The sequence below is a fragment of the Schistocerca cancellata genome, chromosome 1 (genome assembly GCF_023864275.1).
Source record: "Schistocerca cancellata isolate TAMUIC-IGC-003103 chromosome 1, iqSchCanc2.1, whole genome shotgun sequence".
Classification (NCBI taxonomy): domain Eukaryota; kingdom Metazoa; phylum Arthropoda; class Insecta; order Orthoptera; family Acrididae; genus Schistocerca; species Schistocerca cancellata.
The window spans coordinates 1,120,510,235-1,120,536,824 of NC_064626.1; the positions used below are offsets into that span (position 1 = coordinate 1,120,510,235).

Consider the following 26,590-nt stretch of genomic DNA (forward strand, 5'->3'; position numbering starts at 1 on the left):
ACAAAACCAGCATGGCAACACAGGCTACAGCTCAGAATAGAAAAACTGAGAAAAGACATCGGACAGTTAACACAATTTATAAGAAATGAAATGTCGGAAAAAAAAACGAAAAAGGTTGGGTAAAATCTCGCAACAAGAAGCGATAGAGCAATTAGATGGAAAGAAGCAGAAATTACAAGCATTGGCCAAACGACTTAGAAGATAGAAAAAAGTGAAAATAGAAGGAAACAAAACCAAACATTCAACACAAACCAAAAGAAATTTTACCAGACAATAGATAACACACACATTAAAATAGACAATCCACCAAACATAACAGACATGGAACACTTCTGGAGCAACATATGGTCAAACCCGGTACAACATAACAGGCATGCACGGTGCATAGAAGCAGAAACAGACGCATACAAGATGATAACACAAATGCCTGAAGTGATAATTTTGTAACATGAAGTCACCCAAGCAATTAATTCTACTCGCAGTTGGAAAGTCCCTGGAAAAGATAAAATAGCAAATTTCTGGCTAAAGTAGTTCACCTCAACACATTCACATCTAACTAAATTATTTAACAGTTACATTGCAGACCCATACACATTATCTGATACACTTACACATGGAATAACTTATCTGAAACCTAAAGATCAAGCAGACACAGCAAACCCAGCTAAATATCGCCCCATAACGTGCCTACCAACAATATACAAAATATTAACTTCAGTCATTACACAGAAATTAATGACACATACAACACAGAACAAAATTATAAATGAAGAACAAAAAGGCTGTTGCAAAGGAGCATGAGGGTGTAAAGAGCAACTGATAATAGATGCAGAGGTGACATATCAAGCTAAAACTAACAAAGGTTGCTACACTATGCATACATTGATCACCAAAAAGCTTTTGATAGTGTACCCCACTCATGGTTACTACAAATATTGGAAATATACAAAGTAGATCCTAAATTGATACAGTTTCTAAACATAGTAATGAAAAACTGGAAAACCACATTTAATATCCAAACAAATTCTAATAATATCACATCACAGCCAATACAGATTAAGTGTGGAATATACCAAGGAGACTCATTAAGTCCTTTCTGGTTCTGCCTTGTTCTGAACCCACTATCCAACATGCTAAATAATACAAATTATAGATACAATATTACTGGAACATATCCACACAAAATCACACATTTGCTATACATGGATGATCTAAAACTACTGGCAGCAACAAATCAAAAACTCAACCAATTACTAAAGATAACAGAAGTATTCAGCAGTTATATAAATATGGCTTTTGGAACAGACAAATGTAAGAAAAATAGCATTGTCAAGGGAAAACACACTAAACAGGAAGATTACATATTGGATTACCACAGCGACTGCATAGAAGCGATGGGAAAAACAGATGCCTATAACTATCTAGGATACAGACAAAAAATAGGAATAGATAATACAAATATTAAAGAACTAAAAGAAAAATATAGACAAATACTAACAAAAATACTGAAAACAGAATTGACAGCAAGAAACAAGACAAAAGCTATAAATACTTATGCTATACCAATATTGACCTAATCATTTGGAGTAGTGAAATGGCGTAACACCTAGAAGCACTCAATACACTTACACGATCACAATGCCACAAATATAGAATACAGCTCATACATTCAGCAACATAAAGATTCACATTAAACAGAAAGGAAGGAGGAAGGGGATTTATCGACATAAAAAACCTACATTATGGACAGGTAGATAATTTAAGAAAATTCTTTCTAGAACGAGCAGAAACTAGCAAAATACACAAAGCAATCACTCATATAAATACATCGGCTACACCACTGCAATTTCATAACCACTTCTACAACCCTTTAGATCACATAACATCAACAGATACAAAGAAAGTAAATTGGAAAAAGAAAACACTACATGGCAAGCACCCGTATCATCTAACACAGCCACACATAGATAAAGACGCATCCAACACATGGCTAAGAAAAGGCAATATATACAGTGAGACGGAAGGATTCATGATTGCAATACAGGATCAAACAATAAACACCAGATATTACAGCAAGCATATTATGAAAGATCCCAATACCACAACAGATAAATGCAGACTTTGCAAACAACAAATAGAAACAGTAGATCACATCACAAGCGGATGTACAATACTAGCAAATACAGAATTCTTTAGCAAAAATAATACACCAACAGCTTGCCTTACAATATAAACTAATAAAACAACACGTTCCCACATACAAGTATGCACCACAAAATGTACTGGAGAGTGATGAATACAAATTATACTGGAACAAAACCATTATAACAGATAAACCACCACCACATAACAAACCTGACATCATACTCACCAATAAAAAGAAGAAATTAACACAACTAATCGAAATATCCATACCCAATACAACAAATATACAAAAGAAAACAGGAGAAAAAATTGAAAAATACATCCAACTGGCTGAGGAAGTCAAGGACATGTGGCATCAAGATAAAGTTGACATTATACCAATTACACTATCAACAACAGGAGTCATACCACACAATATCCACCAGTACATCAATGCAATACAGCTACATCCAAACTTATATATACAACTACAGAAATCCGTAATTATTGATACATGTTCAATCACCCGAAAGTTCCTAAATGCAATATAACATATACTGTACAGTTAAAAGGAAGTGACGCTTGATCAAGGTCCGCGTCACTTTCCATTTTTAACCAGACTTAACGTCTGTTCAGAGTACCTACTTCCTATCAGTATCAGTAACTGTATCTTCAGTACAGGTGGCTGCTGAGATAGTATTTAGGGTTTGAAACCACACAACATTTCGTGCACACTTATCACTTCAGCAGACCGCATCTACATTACACAATTTAAAAAGGTCTGAAGATGTTGCATGTGTAAAACTTCTTAAATTTTTCAGTTTTTTGTTTACATACTGTTTCCTCCTTGTGCTCCATAGCTTTCCTGGACGTTTTAGGGGAGATACAGTAGGGACTACAGTAGAAATGCTAAAATTAAGTGCATACACTTCACACCCAGGAATATTGCATTGTCCTCTTAAGTTTTAGTCGGGTGACACTGATAGTTCAGCTGGGTTGTCACTAAATTTCTTCTTGTAGTGAGTGTAGGAATTCTTACACAAGGGATGTGATGCTAATACCGTCACTTGAGGACCAAGATATTTGTGCAATACCTGTGACACATGTCAAACAACTGTGAAGTGTTTTTTCACTTTTCTTGAACACCAACTTGTCCTTTCTTCAGTCCACACAAGTCACTCTTTCACTATTGTAGGTCCTTACTGACATAATATCTAACAAAGTTCAAACAAAACACGACGCTGAATGGTTTATATGCAAGTTCTCACTAGTTTGCTGTTAAGAGAAGAACGCTGGAAACAATGTTGCCAACATGCATATTTTACACTAGAAATTCAATGCTGCTAAATACGTTGCCCACTGTTTGCACTGACTATTATCTTGTTAACCAAACAATATTTTGTGTAATTCTCAAGTTTTCGAGTAAATAATTCGTAAAATACTTTCTTACATTTTTAGTAATATTTACATAATACAGATAGCTGGAGCAGAGAGGATACTGTTCATAGTTACATCAGTAGTATCTGTTAATAACAGAAAAGATAGCATTTCGTAACTTTCCAAATAAGAAAAAAAATTCAGTGGGAAAATTAATGTAAATTTCGTATTTTCGTTTTATATTTGTAAGTTAAAGGAAGCCCATAAGAGTCGGGTTGTTAGGTACATTTCAACACTCTTAAGAGGAGCTTCAACACAAAATAACTTCTGGGTCTCTTAGGTACATTTCAACACTCTTAAGAGGAGCTTCAACACAAAATAACTTCTGGGTCTCGAGTACTTTTAGTTTATTATTTTTTGTTCCCTACTGTTTCAAGAGTTATTTACAAAATACACCTTTTTTCAAAGGACTGTACCATTTACATTTACGATATAGACGTCTAATATATATTTTTTCCAGAGAAATTCATGACTAGTTGACATGACTTCTATGATAAGAGATAAAATCACCCGCTTGCTACCATTTCGACTCTGAATGTGGGTTGTACGTCTACCTTCCCGGTGGCGCGCGACACTTTGGAGATGAAATCCTCACAACTTTATGTTAAGAATATCGCGTCAGAGCATAGATCGGAGCGCCATCTTCTCGACGCGCGATTCACCTATCGTCCCGAGAACAGGGTTCATCTCGTATGACAACAGTTGACGGATATCTCGCTACCTGTCCCTTGACTGCTCCTGCTGCTGCTTTGTTGTCATCTAGAATTATTATCAAAGAAAATCTAGCGAACGTAACGGCGAATGACTGAGCCAGTATGGTTGCATTGAAGTCGTTTCGTGCATGTACTCCGTAGGTTTTGCAGTTTGCCAGAAGTTTGCCAGAATTTTGCTACAAATACGCCACGTTTGCTGAGTGAGCAAGAAAATTCGACGCTAAAGGGGAAGAAATTTCTGTGACCTCGCTGTTTTTCCTAGGGAGGGTTCGTAAGCTACCAAGGAACTAAAATACGAACCACGGCTCTTGAAGCTTGGTCCTTTGTATGTATTACTTTTGAAGACGCATAAACTAAATTTTTGCTAGTACCGCTTTAAATAACGTCAGGGATATAGGTTTTCCCTGGCCCGATATCCTAAGTGGCCGGTTTCGAAAGTATTAACGACGCCTAGCACCGAACGCTGAGGGATGCGGTCATCAGCTATTGTGAAAGTGGCTCGCCCAGACCCTCTCTGCCAACCCTCTCATTTCAAGCGTTCTTTTTAGAAACACCCTGTATACATACGTTCATTGTTAAGTAATCCACAGTGAGACACATTTTCATAGTGTAGCATACGTGTTAAACTGCTAAATGGGGTCGTGACAGTGTGTGTCTCGCAGTTTAGTATTAGTACGCTACAAGAAGCTTCAGAGTGAACAGGATGTCAGGTCTAGATCAGTGCCATTGTTTATAGTTTCGGGGTCCAACCAGAGACTACTGAGTACCTTCGAACGAGCAAAACTACCATAGGAACTAATTCCCAAAATCTCACTTGTACACGCAGACGAGTTATGATATGTCAATGTACATGAGGGCGCACGAGGATCTGTGGTGTTATCCACGAGATCACCGATTCTTAATAAAAAAAAGGTAGCGTAACCATGCTGCAGCAGCAGGGGATGCGACAAGTCGGAGGATGATGTCTGAAAGAAATATAAATTAAAGAAATTGAAGTCAGTATCGTAGTTGGTTACTAATGGTGACTTGAAAAAAGCATTGGTCCAAACAAATTAATGTAACAGTGTGCGCTATAGACACACAAAAAATGTCAAACATTCATCAAAAGTGTGTAATTGATCACACATTAATTTGGGCCTGTGTGTATTTGAAAATGAAAAAAATTGTGTGCGCGACCACAAACGCAGTTTTTATTCTAATAATAGAAAGTTTACTAAAAAAGTTAAAGGTACTGCTCAGATCCCAGGAATCGAGACATAAACGGTTGACGCTACTTCCTATATTCAGGGCTTTAAGAAACACGAAACACGTGTCGTGTGCACCATCTGCCTTGAAATCTTGTTAGGCCGCGTTTTCACTGCTTGTATATGGTACTGCTTGAAGTCGAGATCGGAACCAGCCCAGCATTGGCCTGAACGAAAGGAAAGCTGCCTAAAAGCAACTCGGGGCAGCTTGTCCAGTGTAACAGGCACAGGCCTCTCACATTCATGTGTCGCTTTGGTCAGACCTCGGTTAAAAAGACGTCATAAGGTTGTCGGTTAAATGAGCGGTTCATCCTTCACTGTTAGCGAATTTAGACTACATGCTCATTATAAAGTCTGCCGTAATCAGAGATGCAGCATGTTTCAAGGTAACTGCATCGCCCTTCTAAGGGTGACGGATCACCTTACAAGAACAACTTCCGTTACAAACACGATGTTCGATGACGTTCCAGGCGACGCTAGGCATCTATTAATGTTCCCGGCCCTGGAAAGAGGAGATTTCACCGAACTAGCAGCGTCTGCTAACCAGATGTTCCATACCTACCCACACCACTAAATGGTGGTGATTTTCAGCAAGGAAACTGAAAGAATGAGTGTAAGCAAAGAATGAAATTTGAGAAACGATTCAGGAACATCAGTGTTGCTAGGTCCACCTCTATCGAATGGAGCTGGTGTCTAGATTGTAGGATATACACGCATGTTGCGGTGTGCCTACACCCTGCCTTCTCTGAGGGGCACAAATGGCACAAAAGGAAGTAAAGCGTCGACCTGAAGCATTAGCGAACATTTTGTGCCTAACAGCTATTCCTCCGTGATGTGAACAATCACCATTGGACGTTGAATGAAAAGACGTAAACAGGTTGTGTATATGGTAAATACACACATGAATTATAATCAAGGCTGAGCCGGCCGAAGTGGCCGAGCGGTTCTAGGCGCTACAGTCTGGAGCCGCGCGACCGCTACGGTCGCAGGTTCGAATCCTGCCTCGGGCATGGATGTGTGTGATGTCCTTAGGTTAGTTAGGTTTAAGTATTTCTAAGCTCTAGCGGACTTACGACCTCAGCAGTTGAGTACCATAGTGCTCAGGGCCATTTGAACCTATAATCAAGGTTGAGCGTAGCACACGGAGGTGACACGCCGTATGATACCTCGAAATATCGTGTTCGACCTCCTTTTGGCCGGCATGGTACAGCAACTCAACATGGCATGGAGTCAACAAGTCACTGGAAGTCACCTGCATGAATATTGACCCATGTCGCCTCTGCAGCCGTCCATAATTGCAACTGTTGCCGCTCCAGGATTTTGTGCGCAAACTGACTTCTCGATTATGTCCCATAAATGTTGGATGAAATTGATGTGAGGCGATCTCTGTGGCCAGATCATTCGCTCGGAATATCTAGAATGTTGTTCAAACCAATCGCGAACAATTGTCGACAACTTGGGTCCTTGGCTCCGTGGGATCTGCACCACACCCGAACCCTACCATCAGCTCTTAACAACTTAAATCTGGACTGATCTGACCAGATGACTGTTTTCCAGTCGTCTATGGTCCAGTCGATATGGTCATGATCCCAAGGCCGAGGCCCACGAGAAAGACAGGCCGCGGCGCGTACGTCACGAAGGTTGTCCTGAACTCGCTCGCTCGCTCAGCTCAGCAGACAAAATGAGTTTCTGAACCTGTTAACACCCAACTTGGCGTGTAAGTACTAACGAGAATTGCATCTTCCACTGGAATCTGCTATTATGAAGTCTTGCTGACTAACAGTACTACAGCAAAATTTAATTTAAATCAATACCGGATATAAATGGTATAACGGCTTGTTTATAGCATTTAGTCTCTTGTGCTTCACAGTACTCAGTACACGCTGGAAGTAGTGTCTTCTGCAACTGATAATCATTTATGCATGATTTTATTTTATTGTACGCCAGTACAGCCGTAACAAATTATAAGCAGGCCCATGGACTTCCATATCATTATAGGACTAATAACAGTGAGATTCCATAATAGCGGATTCCAGCAGAAGATGGTTTTCGTTTGTACGGACAAGCCTAATTCAGAGTTAAAAGGTGTAGAAGCGTAGTTTGTCTGCTGATTTGACACTGCGAGTGCAGGACTACCTTCGTGACGTACGCGCCCCGGCCTGTCTCTCTCGTGGGCCTTGCCCAAGGCACTGCAGGTGATGGGCTTTTAGCAAAGGCATCCGCGTCGGTCGTCGGCTTTGACATCTCATTAACGCCAAATTTTACAACACTATACTAACGTATACGTTAGTCGTACGTCAAACGTAGAGACCTGCGTTAGTTTTACGCAGTGTTGATTGTCTACTAACTCTGACAACTCTAGGCAGACGCCGCTTCTCTTCGTCGTTCAGGAAGGCCATCGGCCACTGCATGGAGAGAGGTAATGCCTGAAGTTTGGTATTCTCGGCACACTCTTGTCACTGTGGATTCCAGAATATGTAATTGCCTAAAGGTTTCCGAAATGGAATGTACCGTGCGTCTAGCTTCAACTACCGTTCCGCGTTCAAAATCTGAATTCCCGGCGTTCGACCATGATGACGTAGGAAACCTTTCCACATGAATTCCCAAACTACAAATGACGGTATCGCCAATGATCTTTCGTACCCTGTGTAAAAGTGCAGGTTACTAACCCATGACGTTCGTCACTTCAATATAAATGCTTTGTTACTAGAATCGGTAGCGATCGCTTGCCTGAACGGAAGCGTTCATTCTGCTCGCATCTGTTCTGAAATGGAAGACAGTGGAAAGTGTTCCTGTATTATAATAAGCTGAAGTGCTATAATTGGAGATAGTAACAAATTAATCATGTCGTTGAGTTACGTCAACGTTGGTGGAACCTTAATGTCTCTTCGACGATTTCTAACGCAAGTATACTCTACCAGGTCTTGTGAACGTTATAAGCGGTCAGTTTGTTATTGTTCTCCAATGGAATTCATCTAGCACTTTTCTCGTAAATATACGCCCCTGAAGTAAGCAGATTAGCTCTACGATATTGACTCTTCACTACACTCCCGATATTTTTCAACACTTAGAGAGTGTCTGACTAATATGGTCCCCATAACTGCACCCTAGGAAAAACTTTTCCTTCTGGACGGAATTCTGTTAACAGACTTTAAAAGAGAACAGATACCGCAGGCATTACCTCATTTCCCGACGAAGATCTAGACTTAATTCATAAACATAGAATTCCGTTACATTACTTCAGGACATTTTTGGCGTTCCAAGCAATTTACAAATGACCCATGTATTCTCATGAAAGTGCATATCAAATACAATCCCTAATACAAGCTGTTGAACTTGCCGACATTTCTACATGCGTAGAATGACGACACATCAAGCAGTTCTGACACACTGCATGCCATAACACGGAACTAACCGCGTTTCTGTTGCGTATGTGTCAGTATGAGGGATACTGCCACATCAGCGCTACCGAAGACGCCGGATCTGGGATTTTCTCTTTGCCCTGGGATAGGGCGTACGCTGTGCAGATAGGGACCTCCCAGTGTGGACAAAGGGCGCCATCAAGGGATTGCCGCCGCCGCGGAGGATTAGGGCCCATTCAGGCCAGCTGCGAGTCGGCGGATTTAGATGCCAGCGAACGCCCCTTGAGACCGTATTTAGAGAGTGACTGCAAAGTGCCAGCAAGCGGTTCGTACTTGGCTCCATTGGGCAATACGTCTGCTGTCATTGCCTGCTGCCTGTACTACAGGTGAGACATGAGCCGTCAGCTATTAACTTTCCGGCTCCTGAATGGGAGGATAAGTTGAGAAAACAACGTACGAAAAATTAGTGGCTTCGGTGTTCGATGCGACGACTGTGGAAAATAACAATGCTACTTTTCTGCGCATTCCCGTGAGAAGGGAGTTTGTGTTGCTGTGTTGTAGATTCTGAACTGCTGCTGAAAAAACGTTGTTAAAGATGCCGGAGATCTAGTCCATGCAACAACACTTTTCACGATTGGATCACGAAGAGTGAAGTGAAAGTGCTGCAGCAGAGTCTTTCATTGAGTACCGAGTTTAATAGACGATAAGTCCGCGCTATTGCATGAGGTTTCAAACACTGAATTGGTAGTGATCAGGTAAGCAGGTAACGAAACAGTATAAACTGGATATTTGCGTTTCTAGATTGAAGAAATAAGTGAATTCATAGACTAATACTTGTAGCGCTGTTGTATCTACAACTTGGAACAAACGAGACCATGGCGCCACAGACGATTTGGCACTCCACGAAGCCTGCTTTACGCCATCGCGTGTGTTGGGGGAAAGTAAACTTACTTAACGTGTTATTCTGTAAAGGGCATGACATTTACATTTATTAGGACGATAACATCCATCGAAGCATAATAAAAAAATTATTTCTGCACCATGAAGATAGGCAACAGCCTTGCCGCAGTGGCTACACCGGTTCCTGTGAGATCACCAAAGTTAAGCGCTGTCAGGCGTGGTCGGCACTTGGATGGGTGACCATACAGGCCGCCATGCGCTGTTGCCATTTTTTTCGGGGTGCACTCAGCCTCGTGATGCCAACTGAGGAGCTACTCGACCGAATAGTAGCGGCTTCGGTCAAGAATGCCATCATAAAGACCGGGAGAGCGGTGTGCTAACCCCACGCCCCTTCTATCCGCATCCTGAGGATGACACGGCGGTCGGATGGTCCCGATAGGCCACTCGTGGCCTAAAGACGGAGTGGACCATGAAGATTGTGTAAAGGCCACTTCACCACTGTGGCAGTTAGGTTCTCTCTAATAAAATAGTTTCATTAACACCCTGAAAAAATCTGGTTTTAATTATATACATTTTCATCCGTACAAAGTTCATTTAATCATGTCAGAAAGGCATATAAGCTTACTCAAATGTAAAAGTTTTTTAAAGTTCACCATTGTCGCCTTTGTATGTAAAATTCTTTATTTATCAGATCCACTACTGAAATTTTTGCTGCATGGCTGTATGGAATACTGAAAAATCGTACTTCAGTCCATGTCAGAACCTTAAAAAGCAACTGACTTGTGTGTACTCACGTCGTCATATCTATATGTTGGGTGTTCAGTGTTACCTGTTAAACATGGTGAAGGTTGCAGTAGTGGAAGTTGTTTCCAATTTTAGTCAAAGGCGACTACGATCACAAAAATTTTTGACTGTCGGGCCTAGTAAAGAGAAGTCAAATGAAGAAGTGCGTTCTGGGGTAAGTAAATGGTGCACTTGCAAGACAATTCTTACTTTCACATTACATTTTACTTCCTTATTTTCCAGATTTACATTTTATATCGCTTCTGCAGGTGTCGGTAGCATCAAATAAGCTCCGGCAGCACTGCAGAACGCATAGGAAGGAGTAAGATTCCAGTTCCTACGCTGACAGAAGTAGCCTCTGTCAGTAGGCGGTGGGGTGAGGAGCTGTGGCTAGCTGCGAGAAACATCAGGAACACGACACATGGGGAAACCACAGCCATTCTGGCGAGAAGCAAACGATTTCGTTTAGTAAGTACTTTCCAATAAAAGCTGGTTCCCCACTACAGATGCTAGAAGCATATTGGTCATAAAACTATAACAATAATGCAGCACAACAAAGCAATACTTTCGGTAAACAGACGAACAGTGCCTAATACTCTTACCTGGGAACGTGTAAGATCTTGACATTACAAGGAACACCCGAATCTGACTGCTAAACCAATACCTCATCCATTCACGGGATTTTCACTTTTCGTTTCAGTGGTTAACGTCACTCTCTTTCAGTACATTTGTATTGTATTAGACAAAACATACGTAAATTTCGATCCAATTTTGACATTTGACGAAACAGGAACATGCAACATGTTACGTAAATGTGGAAAACTTCATGAATCTTTTGTGTGAATAATGGCAACGCAAAAAAGAAATACTTGCTTCATATAGAATTCATTAGAAAAATTATATACAAAACGAAGGAGAACGGAATCACGAAAACATTGCAATAAAAACAAAAAGTCTGTAAAAGTATCGACCTTCAAAGTTCGTGTGAATTCTAACTACTGAATATTACATTGCAAATATAAGTGATAACTAGCAAAGGTAAGTTACACACTGTAACACAAAGTCCATAATACTCCAGAAAACACTACACCCCCGCCCCTCGGCACCCTACTCATTTTTCATCTGAAATGACAGCAAAGCGCTTCTTCAGTTGTTTTAAACATTTGATTGGCTGCGATCCAGTAACCGTACGCTGTTTAGTTACAGGACGTTTATACAGCCGCTTCGGTTGCACAAAATTGTCAATTGACCACGGTTTCGTTTGCATTAGGGCAAGCTTCATCAGAATAAAAAGTTACATGGAATATATATAAGCACACCATGGTTTGAAACATCTGAGAAAAAAATGCTCTCGTCAAACAGAAATTTCATAGGAATCAAACTAAAATGTAAAAGTATAACATGATTGTTCACCAGATTAAATACTTTCGTACTCTTCAGAAGATAAAAGGTCATAAAATGTAATTCCTGTGCATCAAAATGGGATATTCGTGACTGTATACGTCACTGGCAACGGACGTCTATGAAACATCATTGCTCAAGTAGGAATATCCGCCTGGGCAGCGGTTGCATTTATATACTTTATTGGGGTATATCTGTGCGTGATAGCGTAGGTTCCAGAAAGCCAGTGCTCACTGCGCCAGAGGAGCAACCGCGGGCGCGCACGCGCTCGCAGTCTTCCCGGCAACGCATGAACGACTGAGTCACTCGTGGTCTTACAGGGAAATGCAGGAAACTGCAGCGCTCCAGCGTCGACAAGTTCAGTATGCATCCGCCTGTGAGGGGAGTGATCCATTGTAAGGGCTAAGATGACTAAGTCTAAGGAACCGCTACGATTTTTCTCGATTGTAAGTAAAAGATCTAGACGGCGTGCCTCGATCTCCTTCTGTCGTTAGACCACGCTCTCAAGAAACGGTAGTAGCGCTCTAGACTGTTAATGGCTGGTTAGCCTCCTTCGTCATAATTTTCGTTTTTGTATTCAGTTCGGAAACCTACTGAAACAAGTAATTCATGAAATGTATGCCACCTGACACACCTTTAATAGTTCTATATGGAAAAGTGGATGCCCTGTTTGTAATATTAGCTGTTGCCTGCAGTTGCGTACACAAGTCAATAGTCCAGTTTTGAGTGATGCTAAGCAATTATGCTACTGTATGTGCAATAACGTCAGCCACCCTCACGTATGTGTCTGTTCGGGTAGGGTCTCTCTCTCTCTCTCTCTCTCTCTCTCTCTCTCTCTCTCTCTCTCTGTGTGTCTCTGTGTGTGTGTGTGTGTGTGTGTGTGTTATTTTTGCGCACATGCTTTTCGTTGCAAATGTAAATTTTTAACTACCGGTCTTTTTATAAAAGATAGTTAATAAAGATCCTTTTAATTAAAAAGCCACATTTCTTCTTCCTAAAATATATATATAATCTCGAGATTCACTGAAATGCTCATGGAGCATTTATCTCTCTTTAGTTTTACCAGTGACTGGAATTCAGCCAGAGCCCACGCACGCGTTAGGTGAGCGTTATGCCACAGAGACGTTACCTTTGGGAAAGAAGACGTTCCTTTACCGTAATAAAGACCCGCAGAAAAGCTCGACGTAAATTTTCTCGAATTTTTGAGAGTTGCATTGAACTGCCGTGGGATGTTAAAATTGCATTTCTGCACTGAACGTTTCAAAATGTTAATACTTCCTAGACATTCCTCTTATATGTAGCACTTCTGTTAACCTCTCTCGCATGAAATGAACAATTTTTTGTTAGTATCGGAGGTAATACGTTGCCATTCTTGTTGCAGACATTGTTTCAGAGCAGTCTTACTTTGTGTTTAATGTCTTCCGACCGGTCTTTCAAGAATACTCCGAAGATGTTCAATGCATTAAGGTATGATCTGTTGTTGGAAACTTGAGGACATTGGAAGTACGGTACAACCACGACAGACGAACAATAGTCGCTATATGCTTGTCTTGTTGATAGTATTAATCTGTACCTATACCCAAGCTATGAACATCTTTCTGGAGATTTTCATTCAAAATATTTAAATAATGAAATGTAACCATGTTACCTTAGTTAAAAACTGGTTGCCCAACACCAGATTCAGCCATACTTCCCGATACCAGTTTGTTCCTCCACCGTGTTGTACTGCAGGTTGAATGTGTTCCGGATCTCAATATTCGGTCGTCTCCATACCAAAATTCTGCCATCATTTACAAATATGATAAATTCACTTCCATTTGTGAATAGTACTTTGTCCCAGAAATGTCAGTTGCTGCTCTCGAGCACATTAAAGTCTAAATTTATTGTTCATCTTGCTGATACATGGTTTTCTTCTTGATACTGTAGTTGTATAACGTGTACTACGTAAAACGTAGCAGACAACCCTTACTGAGATTTCCTTCCCCTGCTGATCATTAAGGCGCGCAGAGACTTCACAAGCCGTCAATTTAGGATTTTCTTTGACGATCTTTATTAACATAATTCTTCCTCTTCAGTTTAGCTTTTGTGGTAGCCTTCTTTCGCTGTTAGAGTATTTTTTGTTTCTGTTAATCGCGATATTATAGTCTGCACAGTTGTCCAGCTTCTTCCTGTATCAGCTATTTCTGAAAATGACATTCCCTTGTCATATTGGGCGATAACTACTTGAGTTTCCTCTACAGTTTCCTCCATTACTTTCGCGACCCATTTTACTGTTGCATGGCATTCACTGCACATCACAACAAAGATGCACGAGGTGCAACTTTCCACTGAAAGCGTTCAGTGCTGAAAGAGGTTAGTTAGTCCTTTCTACTAGTGCAGGAATACTTTCTTCCCCACTGTGTGAATCCAGCTGGTGTATAATTAACTGCTTTTTGCAGAATGCTAATTTAGTTAAGCCTTCCATGTGTGGAGAATAGGAAAGATACTCGATACTGTTAATGATCCTTCCTTTATGAGGGAGCAGAATCATACAGAAGTCTTAAAATAAAATTTCTCCACTTAATTGTTCACTTACTTTTCACAATCATGATTCCAGCCTTTGAGTCGTTCTCAAATGCATGTTGAAATGATGAAATATGTCTGACATGTCATCGTCCAAGAAACATGTGTCGGGTCTTCCAAACGAGTTATATTACAGGATCAGAGTTCGTGGCTCACATTGTGTGCAATGAGAAACCACAAAGTATAGGACAATTAGCAGCTATATATTCCTATGACCTGCATTCATCGCTTTGGTTACCAACAGTGATAAATGCAGGTCACAGGAATATATTAGGTTCCAAGTACGCCATACGGTATGTTAATAATTTTTTTGAGTGCACAATGTCAGCCATATTATGTATTTTCAATATAATATATAGGAAACTATCAGCCTCGATTGCGGTAATGAAACCAACCTGTACCTAGGTGTCAGCCCAAGTAATTGAGCCTTCTTCAGATGATATACTTGATTCTAAAATATGTCTACGAGGGCATGGTCTAGAAATAAAACTAAAAACGCCTGAATAGGTGTCACATTTTAAAAATGCTATACATAGGTACGAAGTCACCACCAACATTTAAGCTCCGGCCAATACTTCGTCTCCATGGACGCCGTGCGGTGGGCCTCGGGAGCTCAATATGGCTCTGAGCACTATGGGACTTAGCTTCTGAGGTCATCAGTCCCCTAGAACTTAGAACTACTTAAACCTAACTAACCTAAGGACATCACACACATCCATGCCCGAGGCAGTATTAGAACGTGCGACCGTAGCGGTCGCGCGGTTCCAGACTGAAGAGCCTAGAACCGCTCGACCACACCGGCCGGCTCGGGAGCTCACGTGAAACTAAGTAGACCTAGATGACGCGCTGCATATTTTCAATATATACTGGTCTCGTGTAATAAGACTCGTCTGTAAGACGAGAAATGTTTTTTCGACTATGGCAATTCAGATACATTTCAACATATACTTCAGAATGGCCCAGAGGTCGAAATCATGGTTGTGTAAAATAAGTGAACAATAAAGTGGCGGAAATTTTTGAAAAAAAATTTGAAAAGCTATGCTGTTAGTTTACCGAGCAACATCTGTGGTTCTAATCTTCAGTTTAATAAAATAAGTTTTCCTACATGAACAATGGTGTACGAATATTTCTTCCATAGCTATCTAAGGCCAGAGTACCGTCTGGTCTCGTTGTTCGTGCAAAGTATAAACGAATAGCGTCAATCGAAAGTCACGTAGCAATCCTGTATAATGAGGCAACACGCGCTGCACTGCTAGATGACGGGTACTGCGAAAGGGAGCCGATTGCGGGGCGGAACTGCTGAGAGGAAGCTCGCCGATTGGCCCCGTCTGAGGCGGGCCCAGCACCCGCTGAGTCACCGTCGGCATCCGGCGGCGGCGCTGTGATTCCGCGGACCGCCGGTGACATCAAGCGCGCCGAACAATAGGGGCCATCTCCACCCAGCGCTGTATGCTAATGGCCGGCGGGGCGGGCCGCTGGCGAAATCTCCACATTCCATTACCGTTCTGCGACCTGGGATTCGTCTGGTAAACCCAGAGCGGCACTTCAGACACCCCCCCCCCCCCGCCCATGTATTTGCAGCGTAGCTTTCCACCAACGTACCTCCACAACGTGCGAAGTGCATGGTCTCAAGTACTTAACAGGTGCCATGGATTCTTCCGGTCTCTTCGCTTATGATGCAACGTATCGATGACTGCTGAAGCAAAATACGGCTTCGTGCCGGCTGTTACACCATTGCTTCTGCGGTCGATACGGTAGGGTTGCATACAGAATTGAAGTTTTTCGCTTCTCTGGTATCACGTATCGATACCACGCTAAAAAAATGTGAATGTTAATATCGGCGTTTAACAGTTAGCAACGGAATTGAAAGTTCCGTACAATGCAGACAGCGATCGTGCAGGATCCGTCTGACCCAATGGAGCACGCCTCAAACAGCTGTCGACTAAGAGTAAATTCTGCTGCCACGACACTGGGTGATCGGCGGCAGCGCCTCAGTCGCACTTGCACTTCCAGCCACTACGCTGAAACACCTTGGTTCTTGCTTATTTCTCGTCTCACAAATAAATGTATTCTCTCCCGTTGCATCGTTTATAATGAGTCTTCGTACGGTTGGAGAAACAGTTCAGTGTATATGCTGTGACAACTGTTCACTAATTATTTATTCTCTTATTCAACTTTCTTAGAACGACAGTTGCAACACAACTTTGTAGCCCACCACTCTTACCGCCGAGTCCACGAAGTCGTACACAACAGCTCCATGCTTGTTCTCGAGACTTAGTAAATAGGCTTTCGCGAGATAATTCTGTATGTCGTTAGCGTATGCCAGTCTAAACTTCTTCGTATTCCCCCGACTCTCCGCCGTGGGTCAAACAAACATGCAAACCATGCGTGCTACCGTTTCTTTCATACGTTCTGTATGCTCAGTTGTGTTCTTTTATGGGTTCTGTGCATTTGTAATTCTTGTCAAGTTCTAGTTACTACACACATTAAAAACAGCTTTGCGTCACCTCGATTCAGAGAGTTCCGGAACTTGTACAGAAAATTGGAATAGAGAACATAAACATCATTCCCGCCCTTTTTATTGTTAACGAAAACCACAAATTGTATGTTGTACCATCACACAGATACCTTCAGAGGTGGTGCTCCAGATTGCTGTAAACACCGGTACCTCTAATACCCAGTAGCACGTCTTCTTGCATTGATGCATGCCTGTATTCGTCGTGGCATACTGTCAAGTTCATCAAGGCACTGTTGGTTCAGATTGTCCCCCTCCTCAACGGCGATTAGGCGTAGATCCGTCAGTAGTTGGTGGGTCACGTCGTCCATAAAAAGCCCTTTTCAATCCATCCAAGGCATGTTCGATAGGGTTCATGTCTGGAGAACATGCTGGCCACTGTAGACGAGCGATGTCGTTATCCTGAAGTAAGTCATTCACAAGATACGCGCGATAGGGACGCGAATTGTCGTCCATGAAAACTAATGCCTCGCCAGTATGCTGCCGATATGGTTGCACTACCGGTCGGAGGACGGCAGTCACGTATCGTACAGCCCTTATGGCGTCTTTCATGAACACCAGTGGCGTAAGTCGGCCCCTCACAATACCACCCCCAAAACAGCATGGAATCTGCGTCTTGCTGCACTCGCTGGACAGTGTGTCTCAGGCGCTCAGCCTGAGCGGGTTGCCTCCAAACATGTCACCGACTAGTGTCTGGTTGAAGGCATATGAGACACTCAACAGTGAAGAGAACGTGATCCCAATCCTGAGGGGTACATTCGGCACATTGTTGGATCAATCTGTACAGCGCTGCATGGTGTCGTGATTGCAAAGATGTCCCTCGCCATGGACATAGGGAGTGAAGTTGTGCACGGTTTGAGTCTTAACATGACGTCCTGTGGCTGCACTAAAAGCATTATTCAACGTTGTCACGGTTCCTCTGAGCCATAATCCGTAAGTAGCGGTCATACACTGCAGTAAAGCCTTGAGATCTAAGGAACCTTTGTGAACAAATAGTTCCGCTTGAAATTTTGAAAACATAAAGAAACCGTTTAATAAGGCAAGATTTAATGCCTGAAGCGAGTAAACTGTTCTTGAAATGTTTTGGAATAGTGAAAATTTAGTTTATTAATGTAAATGAGCCTTGTTAAGTTGCCCTCTTTCAGTAGGAAAAGATGATGTTGTGGTCTTCAGTCCTGAGACAGGTTTGATGCAGCTCTCCACGCTACTCTATCCTGTGCAAGCTTCATCTCCCAATGCATACTGCAATCTACATCCTTCTGAATCTGCTTAGTGTATTCATCTCTTGGTCTCCCTCTACAATTTTTACCCTCCACGTTGCCCTCCAATGCTAAATTTGTGATACCTTTATGCCTCAGAACATGACCTACCAACTGGTCCCTTCTTCTTGTCAAGTTGTGCCACAAACTCCACTTCTCCCCAATTCTATTCAATACCTCCTCATTAGTTATGTGATCTACCCATCTAATCTTCAGCATTATTCTGTAGCACCACATTTCGAAAGCTTCTATTCTCTTCTTGTTCAAACTATTTATCGTCAATGTTTCACTTCCATACATGACTACACTCCATACAAATACTTTCAGAAATGACTTCCTGACGCTTAAATCTATACTCGATGTCAACAAATTTCTTTTCTTTAGAGACGCCTTCCTTTCCATTGCCAGTCTACATTTTATACCCTCTCTACTTCCACCATCATCAGTTATTTTGCTCCCCAAATAGCAAAACTCCTTCACCACTTTAAGCGTCTCACTGCCTAATCTAATTCCCTCAGCATCACCCGACTTCATTCGACCACATTCCATTATCCTCGTTTTGCTTTTCTTGATGTTCATCTTATATCCTCCTTTCAAAACACTGTCCATTCCGTTCAACTGCTCTTCAAAGTTCTTTGCTGCCTCTGACAGAATTACAATGTCATCAGCGAACCTCAAAGTTCGTAGAATTAAAGAGTATTTCAGTCAACATTGTCACAAGCTTTCTCTAACTCTACAAATGCTAGAAATGTAGGTTTGCCTTCCCTTAATCTTTCTTGTAAGATAAGTCGTAACGTCAGTATTGCCTCACGTGTTCCTATATTTCTACGGAATCCAAACTGATCTTCCCCGAGGTCGGCTTCTACCAGTACTTCCATTCGTCTGTAAGTAATTCGTGTTCGTATTTTGCAGCTGTGACTTATTAAACTGATAGTTTGGTAATTTTCACATCTGTCAACACTTGCTTTCTTTGGGAGTGGAATTATTATATTCTTCTTGATGTCTGACGGTGTTTCGCCTGTCTCACGCATCTTGCTCACCAGGTGGTAGAGTTTTGTCAGGACTGACTCTCCCAAGGCCATCAGTAGTTCCAATGGAATGTTGTCTACTCCGGGGGCCTTGTTTCGACTCAGGTCTTTCAGTGCTCTGTCAAACTCTTCACGCAGTATCATATCTCCCATTTCATCTTCATCTACATCCTCTTCAATTTCCAAAATATTGTCCTAAAGTACATCGCCCTTGTATAGACCCTCTATATACTCCTTCAACCTTTCTGCTTTCCCTTCTTTGCTTAGAACTGGGTTTCCATCTGAGCTCTTTATGTTCATACAAGTGGTTCTCTTATCTCCAAAGGTCTCTTTAATTTTCCTGTAGGCTGTATCTATCTTACCCCTAGTGAGATAAGCCTCTACATCCTTACATTTGTCCTCTAGCCATCCGTGCTTAGCCATTTTGCACTTCCTGTCAATCTCATTTTTGAGACGTTTGTATTCCTTTTTGCCTGCTTCATTTACTGTGTTTTTATATTCTCCTTTCATCAGTTAAATTCAATATGTCTTCTGTTACCCAAGGGTTTCTAGTAGCCCTCGTCTTCTTACCCACTTCATCCTCTGCTACATTCACTATTTCATCTCTGAAAGCTACCCATTCATCTTCTACTGTATTTCTATCCCCCATTCTAGTCAATCGTTCCCTTCTACTCCCCTTAAAACTCTGTACAAACTCTCGTTTAATAAGTTTATCCAGATCCCATCTCCTTAAATTCACACCTTTTTGCAGTTTCTTCAGTTTTAATCTACATCTACATCTACATCTATACTCCGCGAGCCACCTTACGGTGTGTGGCGGAGGGTACTTATTGTACCACTATCTGATCCCCCCTTCCCTGTTCCATTCACGAATTGTGCGTGGGAAGAACGACTGCTTGTAAGTCTCCGTATTTGCTCTAATTTCTCGGATCTTTCCGTTGTGATCATTACGCGAGATATATGTGGGCGGTAGTAATATGTTGCCCATCTCTTCCCGAAATGTGCTCTCTCGTAATTTCGATAATAAACCTCTCCGTATTGCGTAACGCCTTTCTTGAAGTGTCCGCCACTGGAGCTTGTTCAGCATCTCCGTAACGCTCTCGCGCTGACTAAATGTCCCCATGACGAATCGTGCTGCTTTTCGCTGGATCATGTCTATCTCTTCTATTAATCCAACCTGGTAAGGGTCCCATACTGATGAGCAATACTCAAGAATCGGACGAACAAGCGTTTTGTAAGCTACTTCTTTCGTCGATGAGTCACATTTTCTTAGAATTCTTCCTATGAATCTCAACCTGGCGCCTGCTTTTCCCACTATTTGTTTTATGTGATCATTCCACTTCAGATCGCTCCGGATAGTAACTCCTAAGTATTTTACGGTCGTTACCGCTTCCAATGATTTACCACCTATGGCATAATCGTACTGGAATGGATTTCTGCCCCTATGTATGCGCATTATATTACATTTATCTACGTTTAGGGAAAGCTGCCAGCTGTCGCACCATGCATTAATCCTCTGCAGGTCTTCCTGGAGTACGTACGAGTCTTCTGATGTTGCTACTTTCTTGTAGACAACCGTGTCATCTGCAAATAGCCTCACGGAGCTACCGATGTTGTCAACTAAGTCATTTATGTATATTGTAAACAATAAAGGTCCTATCACGCTTCCTTGCGGTACTCCCGAAATTACCTCTACATCTGCAGATTTTGAACCGTTAAGAATGACATGTTGTGTTCTTCCTTCTAGGAAATCCTGAATCCAATCACAAACCTGGTCCGATATTCCGTAAGCTCGTATTTTTTTCACTAAATGTAAGTGCGGAACCGTATCAAATGCCTTCCTGAAGTCCAGGAATACGGCATCAATCTGCTCGCCAGTGTCTACGGCACTGTGAATTTCTTGGGCAAATAGGGCGAGCTGAGTTTCACATGATCTTTGTTTGCGGAATCCATGTTGGTTATGATGGAGATTTGTATTATCTAAGAACGTCATAATACGAGAACACAAAACATGTTCCATTATTCTACAACAGATTGACGTAAGCGAAATAGGCCTATAATTATTCGCATCTGATTTATGACCCTTCTTGAAAATGGGAACGACCTGCGCTTTCTTCCAGTCGCTAGGTACTTTACGTTCTTCCAGCGATCTACGATAAATTGCTGATAGAAAGGGGGCAAGTTCTTTAGCATAATCACTGTAGAATCTTAAGGGTATCTCGTCTGGTCCGGATGCTTTTCCGCTACTAAGTGATAGCAGTTGTTTTTCAATTCCGATATCGTTTATTTCAATATTTTCCATTTTGGCGTCCGTGCGACGGCTGAAGTCAGGGACCGTGTTAAGATTTTCCGCAGTGAAACAGTTTCGGAACACTGAATTCAGTATTTCTGCCTTTCTTCGGTCGTCCTCTGTTTCGGTGCCATCGTGGTCAACGAGTGACTGAATAGGGGATTTAGATCCGCTTACCGATTTTACATATGACCAAAACTTTTTAGGGTTCTTGTTTACATTGTTTGCCAATGTTTTATGTTCGAATTCGTTGAATGCTTCTCTCATTGCTCTCTTTACGCTCTTTTTCGCTTCGTTCAGCTTTTCCTTATCAGCTATGATTCGACTACTCTTAAACCTATGATGAAGCTTTCTTTGTTTCCGTACCTTTCGTACATGATTGTTATACCACGGTGGATCTTTCCCTTCGCTTTGGGCCTTAGTCGGTACGAACTTATCTAAGGCGTACTGGACGATGTTTCTGAATTTTTTCCATTTTTGTTCCACATCCTCTTCCTCAGAAATGAACGTTTGATGGTGGTCACTCAGATATTCTGCGATTTGTCCCCTATCACTCTTGTTAAGCAAATATATTTTCCTTCCTTTCTTGGCATTTCTTATTACACTTGTAGTCATTGATGCAACCACTGACTTATGATCACTGATACCCTCTTCTACATTCACGGAGTCGAAAAGTTCCGGTCTATTTGTTGCTATGAGGTCTAAAACGTTAGCTTCACGAGTTGGTTCTCTAACTATCTGCTCGAAGTAATTCTCGGACAAGGCAGTCAGGATAATGTCACAAGAGTCTCTGTCCCTGGCTCCAGTTCTGATTGTGTGACTGTCCCATTCTATACCTGGTAGATTGAAGTCTCCCCCTATTACAATAGTATGATCACGAAACTTCTTCCCCCCAGGGGGTCCACAACTCTTTTGTGGATACGTGTGTGGCGAGCACGGGGCCCCGAGCCATTGCAGCCTTCTTTCTCTCCCGGGCTGCATTTCCTTTCCCTTCCCCTCCTTTCCCCTCCATACCCCTTTCCCCTCGCCCTCTCCTCTCCCTCTATTGGTGTCCTTGCTTATGTTGGCCCTCGCTATCCTCCTGGTTCTGTTGGTTTTACACTCCGGCTTTGTTGCGTAATCATCTCCTCCTTTTGGCATTCCTTGGTCCCCCTCTGGGGTTTGACCTCCATTCCAAAATTTCTCTTCCGTAGTGTGAGCCATTTGGGGAAGAGCACCTTACCTAGTGTCTCCGACGTGTGCCCTTCTAGTACATTCCACCTTTTCTTTTACGTCGTTGTCTGATGCTAGGGTGCATAGCCAGCACGGTAGCCAGCCCGTGTGGTGGGGTCGCTATGTACCCTTTTGGTTGAGCCCCCTGAACACACAGGGATCACACTTCTGATACCTGAGCTGTGACCTCCTCATGCATGCCTTGGAGTGGTTGCTCGTCATCCTGGAGCATCGGAACTCCCGGCAATGGCCGCCGTGCCAGACGGCCCTTGCTGTGGCTGGGTGGCGCCCGTGAGGAGAGCCCCTGATCGGAGTGGGTGGTATCAGGGCGGACGCTATGCAGATGAAACGCATACGGGTCCAAACCTCTGGCCGCTCTTCTGCGGCCGTCTCTCTGCGTGGTACTGATTCCTCAAGTGCTGCTTCTCTTGCTCCTTCGGCCTTCCCTTCCGTGGCTACCCCCTGGGAGGAGGGTCAGGCCCGTCGTCTAGGGGCAAAACCTTTCCCCCGTTATTTAGTTTGCACTAGGACTGATGGAGATACTTTCACCAGTGTCAAACCTTTGTTCTTTGTGGAACACATTGAAGACAAGTTCGGCGAAGTGGACTCCCTGAGCAAGATGCGGTCGGGTTCGTTGCTGATAAAAACTGCTTCGGCTGCCCAATCTGCGGCCCTTCGTGCCTGTACCCACCTTGGCACAATTCCCGTGTCCATTACCCCTCACCAGTCTCTAAATATGGTACAAGGTGTGATTTTTCACAGAGACCTCATCCTTCAAACTGATGAGGAACTTCGGGACAATCTCGGACGGCGGGGTGTTCACTTCGTCCGGCGTGTTCAGAAGGGTCCTAAGGATAATCGTATTGATACTGGTGCCTTTATCCTGGCCTTTGAAGGGGATACCCTTCCTGAGAAAGTTAAGATTATGGTCTATCGCTGTGATGTGAAGCCGTACATCCCACCTCCTATGCGGTGTTTTAAGTGCTTGCGTTTTGGCCACATGTCTTCTCGCTGTTCCCAGGACCCCCTCTGTGGTGACTGTGGACGTCCACTCCATGAGGGGAGTCCCTGTGTTCCCCCTCCTGTATGTGTAAATTGTCATGGTAGTCATTCTCCACGTTCAGCAGATTGCCCAGTCTATAAGAAAGAAAAAAAGATACAGGAGTATAAGTCCCTTGATCGTTTAAGCTACACAGAGGCCCGTAAGAAATATGCACGATTGCACCCTGTGTCCATGCAATCTAGTTACGCCTTGGTTACATCTTCATCCCTTCCTCCCCCTTCCTTACCCCCATCCCGGACCCCTCTCCTTCCCCCCTCCCCTGCGGCTCCCACACCCTCTACTCTGGGCGCTGCTCCCCCTCCCCAGCCGGAGAAGTGTCCCACTCCTTCGGCGTCTGCCGGTCAAGGGCGCCTCTCCCGGGATGCCCCTTCCCGGCACCTTCCAGGTCAGAGGTCTGCTGCAGCGCGGCGACCGCGAGAGCCGCGGTCTATCGGCCCCCAGGTCGCCCGGTCTCTTTCTGTTCCTGATCTTGCTGCAGCTGGCTCCATTATGCCACACAGCCCTCCTCGATCTCAGCCTGAAAAGAAGAAGAAACATAAGTCCCGGGACAAAGAGCCTCTGGTACCACCGGAGGTCCCTTCCCCGACTTCGCAACCGGATTCTGACCTGTCTTTTATGGACGTCGCCCCCTCCTTGTCGGTGACGGGTGGGGACCCGGCGGTATGACTGGATTCAGCGTGTTCAGCCCTCATTTAAACCATCGTTCTGTGGTTCTCCAATGGAATTGTAATGGCTATTATCGTCACCTTCCGGAATTGAAATCCCTTCTCTCGTCCTACTCAGCAGCTTGTGTGGTTCTCCAGGAATCTCATTTTACTGATGCTCACTCACCGACCCTCCGTGGGTTCCGTGTTTTCTGTCGAAATCGGGTCGGACCCTTGCGGGCTTCTGGTGGCGTTTGTACGTTGGTCCGTACAGACATTGCTAGCACGTGGATTCCTCTCCAAACTACATTGGAAGCGGTTGCTGTTAGGGTCCACTTAGACTCTGCAGTCACAGTATGCAATCTTTATCTCCCTCCTGACAGGACTTTCACACCTGCTGCCTTAACCACCCTTCTTCAGCAACTTCCTCCTCCCTTCCTCCTCCTTGGGGATTTTAATGCTCATCATCCTTTGTGGGGCAGTGCCTTTCCATCTAGACGAGGTCTTCTTATCGACCAATTTATTGCAGACCACGACCTGTGCCTTCTTAATGATGGCTCCCCTACTCATTTCAGTGCTGGTCCTGGTACCTTTTCTGCCATTGATCTTTCTCTTTCTTCTCCCTCTCTCCTCCCTTCATTACACTGGTCGCCACACGACGACCTTTGTGATAGTGACCATTTCCCGTTGATTATCACGCTCCCTTCCCGCTCCCCGATGGATGGGTTCCCTCGTTGGTCTTTCCACCGCGCCGATTGGCCTCTATACACTGCACAGGTCGAGTTTTCTCCCTCTTTGTCGGGTTGTATTGATGACGTCGTACGTGACGTGTCTGACGCGATTGTTCGCGCGGCTACCCTTGCTGTCCCGCGCTCATCTGGCAAATTTCGTCGTCGGCCAGTCCCGTGGTGGAGTACGGCCATTGTCATTGCCATCCGTGATCGCCGTCGAGCTTTGCAACACTTCAAGAGGCACCCATCTGTAGCCAGCCTTTCTACCTTTAAGCGCCTTCGCGCTAAAGCCCGTTATTTAATCAAACAGAGCAAGCGGATATGTTGGGAACGATTCGTTTCTTCCCTTGGTTCCACTGTCCCTCTGTCGCGGGTATGGGCTACACTTCGCTCTCTCCAAGGTTGCCATCGGCAGTCCACCCTCCCAGGCCTTCACCTCCCAGATGGCATTTGTACGGACCCATTAGTTCTCGCAGAACATCTTGCGACACATTTTGCCATGGCATCGGCGTCGGCCTCCTATCCAGCTGCTTTCCTTTATCAAAAACAGCAGGCTGAAGCTGTCGCCTTATGTTTCACCACTTGTGCGTCAGAATCTTACAACGAACCTTTCACTGACTGGGAATTTCTTTCTGCTCTATCTTCTTCTCATGATACGGCCCCTGGCCCCGATTCCATTCATAACCAGCTGCTTCAACATCTCAGTGCTCCACAACGGCACCATCTTCTTCGGGTGTTTAACCGTATCTGGCTCCAGGGTGACTTCCCTTCTCAGTGGAGGGATAGCATTGTGGTTCCTGTCCTTAAGCCTGGTCAGAACCCCCTATCTGTTGACAGCTATCGGCCAATTAGTTTGACCAATGTTGGCTGTAAGTTACTTGAACGGCTGGTAGCCCGTCGGCTCACTTGGGTCCTCGAATCTCGGGATCTATTGTCCCCATACCAGTGTGGCTTTAGAGAGGGACGATCTCCAATCGATCATTTACTTCGCTTGGAATCCGCAGTTCGGCAGGCTTTTTCCCAGCGCCGCCATTTGGTTGCAGTGTTTTTTGACCTTCGCAAGGCCTATGACACGGCCTGGCGCCATCACATCTTACTAACCCTTCATCAGTGGGGTCTTCGGGGCCCACTCCCGATTTTTATCCGCCAGTTCCTGATCCATCGGTCATTCAGAGTTAGAGTTGGTACTGCTTTTAGTTCTCCACGGACCCAGGAGACGGGCATCCCACAGGGTTCTGTCTTGAGTGTCCTTCTTTTCCTCATTGCTATCGATGGACTTGTGGCCTCTGTCGGTCCCTTGGTCGCTCCTGCCCTGTATGTGG

General features: G+C 43.6%; 1 protein-coding gene across 1 annotated transcript in view; it reads left to right on the plus strand.

Moving 5' to 3' along the window:
• Positions 1–26,590, plus strand: part of LOC126133104 (trichohyalin-like) — a 140,942-nt gene that overhangs the window by 94,329 nt on the left and 20,023 nt on the right. The window lies entirely within an intron of this gene.